The sequence below is a fragment of the Crocuta crocuta genome, unplaced genomic scaffold (genome assembly GCF_008692635.1).
Source record: "Crocuta crocuta isolate KB4526 unplaced genomic scaffold, BGI_CrCroc_1.0 scaffold258, whole genome shotgun sequence".
NCBI lineage: Eukaryota > Metazoa > Chordata > Mammalia > Carnivora > Hyaenidae > Crocuta > Crocuta crocuta.
The window spans coordinates 2,396,665-2,402,798 of record NW_027532842.1 but is presented as its reverse complement, the minus strand read 5'-3'; the positions used below and the strand labels follow the sequence as shown (position 1 = coordinate 2,402,798).

The window sequence follows — 6,134 nt, the reverse complement described above, 5'->3', positions numbered from 1 at the left end:
CAGGTTCTGGGGCCTCCCTGCCGTCCCTCCTCCTTCCCGTAGCGCTCGGGAAGCCCTCGCAGTTCCCTCTCTCGCGTCAGCCTGCTCAGCCCCGGGGGCCGCCCGAGGCTGGGAAGGGGCACCGGCCGGGGCTCCGCCGGCCCCGGGGGCGGAAAGCGCGACCCGTGGGAAGCTGGCCGCGCCTCCGCGACGGTGTCCTTGGCACGGAGCAGTGAGGGGCAGTCCGGTCCCCTCCTCTTCCTCGTTCTTCCCGCCCTTTCTAGCCGCCCCAGCCCCCCTGGGTGTCCCCAGGCGTCGAGGAAGGCGCCGGAGACCCCCGCGCAAGGGACCGGACCGGAGCGTCGAGGGGACCGGACGCGGGCCCGGCATCTTCGGGAAGACAGACCCCTCTCGGGTCCCTGGGGAGTACGTCTGTGTCTTTTTCGGCCGCAGGGATGCACCCGCCCAAGTCATTTCCTTAAACCCCTTGCTTCCTAGAAGCAAAACAAGGAATAACATCATGATACCTTTTTAAAAGCTGAGGCGTGAAACTGCTCCTGCAACTTGTATGGGCCGAGCACTTGGGCTGTATTTCCTAAACGCTGGAGAAAACAAAAAGAAAAGAAAAAAAGAAACCTCTCTGATGGCAGCTGCGCCAGATGAGCGACTGCGGCTCTGCGAACACAGCCCGACGAAATTAACTTGAGGCACTAGATCATCTGCGATGACACTAATTCCACGATGTTCCTCAATTATGTCTCCATTACCTCAAAGGCTGAATAGTCCCAGACTCCACGGAACAGCCCGGTCATGTCTTTGTGAAGACCGCTGGTTTGCTCTATGGGAACCTGCCAGATAGCTGGCCTTGATAAAAGGGACTGTGGTGGCTCCTGAACGGGAGCAGCCACTCTTCCTGTAGGACTGGACTGCCGCCCCTCCTGGGGACGTTGGGCAACCCGCCGTTGCCACACCTCCGGGCGGCGACTTAAGGAGGACAGGTCCCGGACACCCGCAGCTCTGGGCCGAGAGATGGCTCAAACGGACACCTGGGGCCCAGGCACCTGGGCGGCGGTCCCTCGGGGTTCAGAAGAAAGGGAGTCACCGCTCCCTGCCACCCCGCCAGCCCTCTCTGTGTTTCCGGGGTTCCTCATCACTTCTCTCTGCCTCGCCCAAGCCCGACTGCTGGAAACGCACAGATCATTCATTGCCAGGGCAGTTAATAAATGCGGAGTTGCTGGAGGTTGACAGCTGAGCTGATCCTTCTGCAACAGGTCTCCCGCGCCGTCACAGTCTGGGACGCACCGGCGTCTCTCTGCCTCACCTCAGAGCTGCAGGTGGCTCCCAGGCTCCCTGCCAAGGAGCCGTGGTCGTCGTCAGCACTGACCCCCTGCGGCAGCACCTCGAGGAGCCCGGCCATTGTGTTGGGGCTAAAAACAGCCAGATGGGAAGGTGTCGGTCTCTGCCTGCTAAGCAGCTTAGAATTTGGAGAAGAGGTTGGTAGATTAAGTGGCGGTGACAACGCAGTGCAGGGATGACAGCGTGGAGGGTCCTCCGTGGGCACGGGGAGAGGTGGTCTGTCCTGAGAGCTCAGGATGGCCTCCCCGGGACAGACGCCGAGCTGACTCTGAGGAGAGGGGTCCATAGTACAACCTGCGGATATTCAATTCAACTTTTAAAATGCCATCTGGTTTTTTAGACGCCCAGAGAGACAGCACTCTTCCTGCTGCCAGAAATAAGTTTATATCAAGCTTTATTTGTGAAGCCAAACAAGGGTTTGTTGGACAGCTGAAACAATCTTCATGATTTTAAGGTCCCGGTCAGCAATATCCATACATTGCATCACCATTTAAAGTTAAAAGAGACACAGTCAGATCAATCCAACTTAACGTATACCAAAATCATTCTGCCTGAAGAGTGATCCTCCACAAATTCCTCAACCGTTCTTTGGGAAANGCGCTCCCCCCCCCCCCCCACTTCTTTATTTTGCGAGCCGGGCTAGCCTCCTCACGAAGAATTCAAGATACTGCAAGGTTTTGTTCATGATTTCATTTTCGCCCAACTTTCAACATCTAGGGAAAAAAAGCAAAAATGATGGGGAATAAAGGTACGGCTCTCAACTCCCCTTCCTCCAAAGAGATAATGCCTTTGAATGAGAACGGGGTTACCGGCACTCTTCAAACCAAGCCACTAACGAAAGAGGTTTTATAGATAATGGTGATGGAGAAGATCAATTTCAACATGCCTGGTGGGTATAAAAAGCTATTGAAATGGACTATCTGCTGGCTTCCTGCTCCCACACAAAAGAACATTTCATCTCCCGCAAAACCAGACACTCTCCCTTGTTATCAGCTACGAACATTCTCTTGAGGATTCTTTCTGGTCCCTATTCAGAGGCTCCGTGTTGGTAAAACCAACAGCTTTCAAATTCAAGACTGTAAAACAGTGTGGTGGCACCGGCGTGCGAGGCAGGACGGAAGCCAAGGCCTTCTTGCAGTGGATCAAGTGTGGAGCTGCTGAGCTCACTGGCAAGGGGCTCAACCAGGGGTTTCACCCTTACCCGTGTTAGGTAGCTTCAGAGCAAAGAAAAATTCCCCTCCGTGGTGACACGCTGCACGGCCTCGATGTGTCTGGTTGGCTCCAAGAAGCAAGTGATCTTCTGAAACCCCAAAACTCCCCCACCTCAAAGGCAGATTCCCTCCGGTTTACTCAGTCCAAGAAGCACGTACAAACCTCACATAGGCTGAGCACACCAGGCAGGCACACTTAGGATTTGATCTGAGAGATGCTTCTAAGCTCTGGCGGAGCTCCTCGGGGGACACCGGCCGCCAACATCCTTCCCCGTCTCCTCTCTGCTCCCTGCGCTTCGCTCCCTTCCTCACCACCTGCTCCCCACATAGGCTGATGCCGCTGCTGTTTATCTCGAGTTGGTTTATTCAGGGTTTTGGCTTCTTTTTGAGGCTGGCTAACAGCTCAGAGAAGGGATGGAGAGGGGAAACTAGCTTTGCGGTGGAGGTGGGGGGGGAGGGGCATGGAAAGAGGGAGAGCAAGGGGGGAGGGTAAAGGAGAGGCAGGGGGAGGAGAAAGAAGGGGAAGAGGAGGGGGAGGAGAGGAAGAGGGGAGGGGAAGGGGTAAAGGAGAGGAGGGAAAGGGGGAGGAGGAAGGGTAAAGGAGAGAAGGGGGAAGGGAAGGAGGCTGGGGGAAGAGAGGAGGAAGGAAGGAGAAGGGGGAGGGGTGGGGATAAAGAAGAGAAGAGGAGAGGGGGAGAAGAGGGAGCGGAAGGAGGGGGAGGGGTGGAAAGGACTTGACTTTAGCCAGGCTGAGGTGAGCGGCCAATTGAAAGCAACCCACTTTATTTCCTCTTGAGCCAAGGCAGGGTTTGAAGTGATAGTCTGGCTCAGGTCCAAACATTTGAAGGAAGTGGAATTCATCCTCAGATTGCTGTGCCCTAACCCTGAACAAAAATCCTCTCTATCTACATGTAATGTGTGAGTTGTTTCGTCTAGTGCCTGGGCTATGACTAGGAAGTTTCTTAAAAGCCGCGAATCTAACTTCCACTTCTGGCTAAGTAGGGGAGTGATCGGCAGAGCCTTCCATTTTTCAAAAGTTCTCCTAACCCCAGGCATAGCCTCAGGGCAGGTCTGCTGGCGACTTCAGTGGAAGACCATCCCTTTCCTTCCTGCATCTCTTCCAGGCTCCTCCCAGACGTACTTCTGTCTCAGCTCAGCCCAGGACACCCGGCCACTCTGCCCTAGCCCACGGCCCATCCCAACCAGTCAGCCGGAATGCAGAAACCCCGCTGGCTGCGGTTTTCTAGCTCATCATCAGATACAAAAATCTGGCAAATCTGCCATTTGTAAGGAAGTGAGACCCTCCCACGCCCCCCCCCATCTCACCTGACCCTATTGTGGAGGGAAGAATTGGGTGTCCTCAGCGGCTTTAGGCTTTCGCTGTTGAAAAAAGAACAGTCCATAAAATCGAGTTCTACCTAAATTGAGAACACAGCTTTAATTAGTACCTGAAACACACATCATTCATGAACTGCTTTCGGTAATTTTCAGATTGCTAGATAACTTGGTTTGTAGACTTTTGGATTAAAATTGTCCTCAGACTCGCTGTTTCTGTGTTTTGGAGTACAACTCGATCAACAGAAGAGGAAAAAAAAAGTGAGTGTCGAGATATGACAAACAAATCTTGGTTTGGGGCATAAAGCGTATCAGTGTCCAAAACGCTGGGGCAAATTTTAGTGGGGTTTTTCTTGCTGAAATGTAAAACCCAGCCAAATCGTAGTTGATTGTTTAAATAAAAATCTCTCTCTTCACCGACTAACTAATCAGATGATGCAATAAAATATCTGAGATTTGTTTCCAAATTATCTGAGGGGAGTAGAGATGAAACAGATAGGCCACATGTTGATAAAGTGAAGCTGGGTCATGGGTATATAATTTATATATATTTCTTTTTTCTTATGTATATGTTTATTTTTTTTAAGTTTTTATTATTTTTTAAAGCAATCTCTACACCCCATGTGAGGCTCAAACTCACAACCCCGAGATCAAGAGTCACGTGCTCCACTTACTGAAGTAGCCAGGCACCCCTCATGTAGATGTTTAAAATGTTTTCTTTTTAGTTTATTTTTTTATTTTCAGGAGAGGGGAGGAGGGAAGGGGGGGCGGTGTAGAGATTGAGAATCCCAAGCAGGTGCCGCACTATCACACTATCAGCTCAGAGCCCCAAGAACCTTGAGATCGTGACCTGAGCCAAAATCAAGGGAGGGCAGGACGCTTAACTGACTGAGCCACCCAGACACCTTGCTTAAATGTTCTCAATAAAACACCATTTTGTTTTCTTTGTCTGAAATTGAAAACACAAACTATCAGCCCGAAGTAAGTTTTAGGATCTGAGCCTAGGAAAAAAGTGAAGCTAGAGAGAAAGACGGACAGTGAGTATTGTCTGGTGGCCTGAGGCTGGGTTTCATGCATAGCCACCTTCGCATGAGTTTTCAGCAAATCCAAAGTTTGCTGATAAAAAGGTATGAATAAGTGTAAAGCAATCACAGAGGAGATCACTTACAGTTTTAAAGATCCACTTTATTTGAAAGGTAGTGCTGTGTTAAGAAGTAATACAGATGAGTAGAAACAACATCAAAAATGAAAAATGAAGAAAGAAAATAGAAAATTTTCTTTAAAAAATACTGTCTAATGGTGGAGAGGAGAGAAACACACGAGCTTTGAAAAAAAAAGATCCCTCTTCTTCATGATATTTATTAAAAAATTGTGGATGGCGATATTATTCAAAGGACTTTAAAAACTTTGTTTTTAAAGAAAAGGATCTTTTGGCAAGCATCCGAGACAATTTTAGAAACAGGAAGACAATATTGCAAGACAATTGGCCATTTTTTCTATTAAAAAAAGAGGTTTCAGTGGAGAAAGGGATCCTACAAGGCTAACTGGACTAACTGGTGGAGATAAAATGTAAAATTGTGAACTATTAAGGCACAAATGAACTTCGTAGATGATTTACTCCAACTGCCTGATCCGATGGTGAGGAAGCAGGCGGAGAGGTGATGTGCTCGGACTTTCTCTCCCCTGGCACTCCCCTCACCCTTCTGGTCTCTTAAAACCAACCGTACCGGACAGAAGGAGAGAGCTGGCTCCTAAAGATCCATGGCTTCATCCACCGGGTCAGTGTGGAATGATCTGACAAACCAGTGGAAGGAAGGAGGACTCTGCCTGCAAGTTCATACATCAGGCAGATGAAGGTCACCCACACTCAGAAAGCAACATAAACTTGGCGAGAACAAAGGGCTCCTGCTGTATAGGCGGTATGTTGCATGTAGCTTTCAGGGCTACCTGCCCCGTGTTCCATGCCTTTTGCTGGATATATGACTTTGAGCAAAGCACTTAACACCTTTGGGCCCTCGCCTCACTCTGCACAGCAGGGATAGCATACTATGGCTGTTGGGAAGGTTGAAAGAGGAATCCAGAAAAGAATTTATAACAGTGCCTAGATTGAAATAAATACCGAATAGGCATTAGCTGTCATTACCTTGGGAATGTTTGTTTGCAGTGCCTCTCCGCACCGTCCCTCCCATGGGAATTCTCCTGTCCCTGTTCAGTCATTCCGCATGATCTGATTGAGCTCTGCAATCAGAGAGA

The 6,134-nt window shown here is 50.0% G+C and overlaps 1 long non-coding RNA gene across 1 annotated transcript; it reads right to left on the bottom strand.

The window, feature by feature from the left end:
- Positions 1–1,943: 1,943 nt before the first annotated feature.
- Positions 1,944–6,134, bottom strand: LOC144216091 (uncharacterized). Its single transcript, XR_013330561.1, has 3 exons — positions 6,025–6,134; positions 3,873–3,926; positions 1,944–2,048 (listed from the first exon to the last, which is right to left on the bottom strand). It is a non-coding gene; the product is annotated as an uncharacterized LOC144216091 (long non-coding RNA).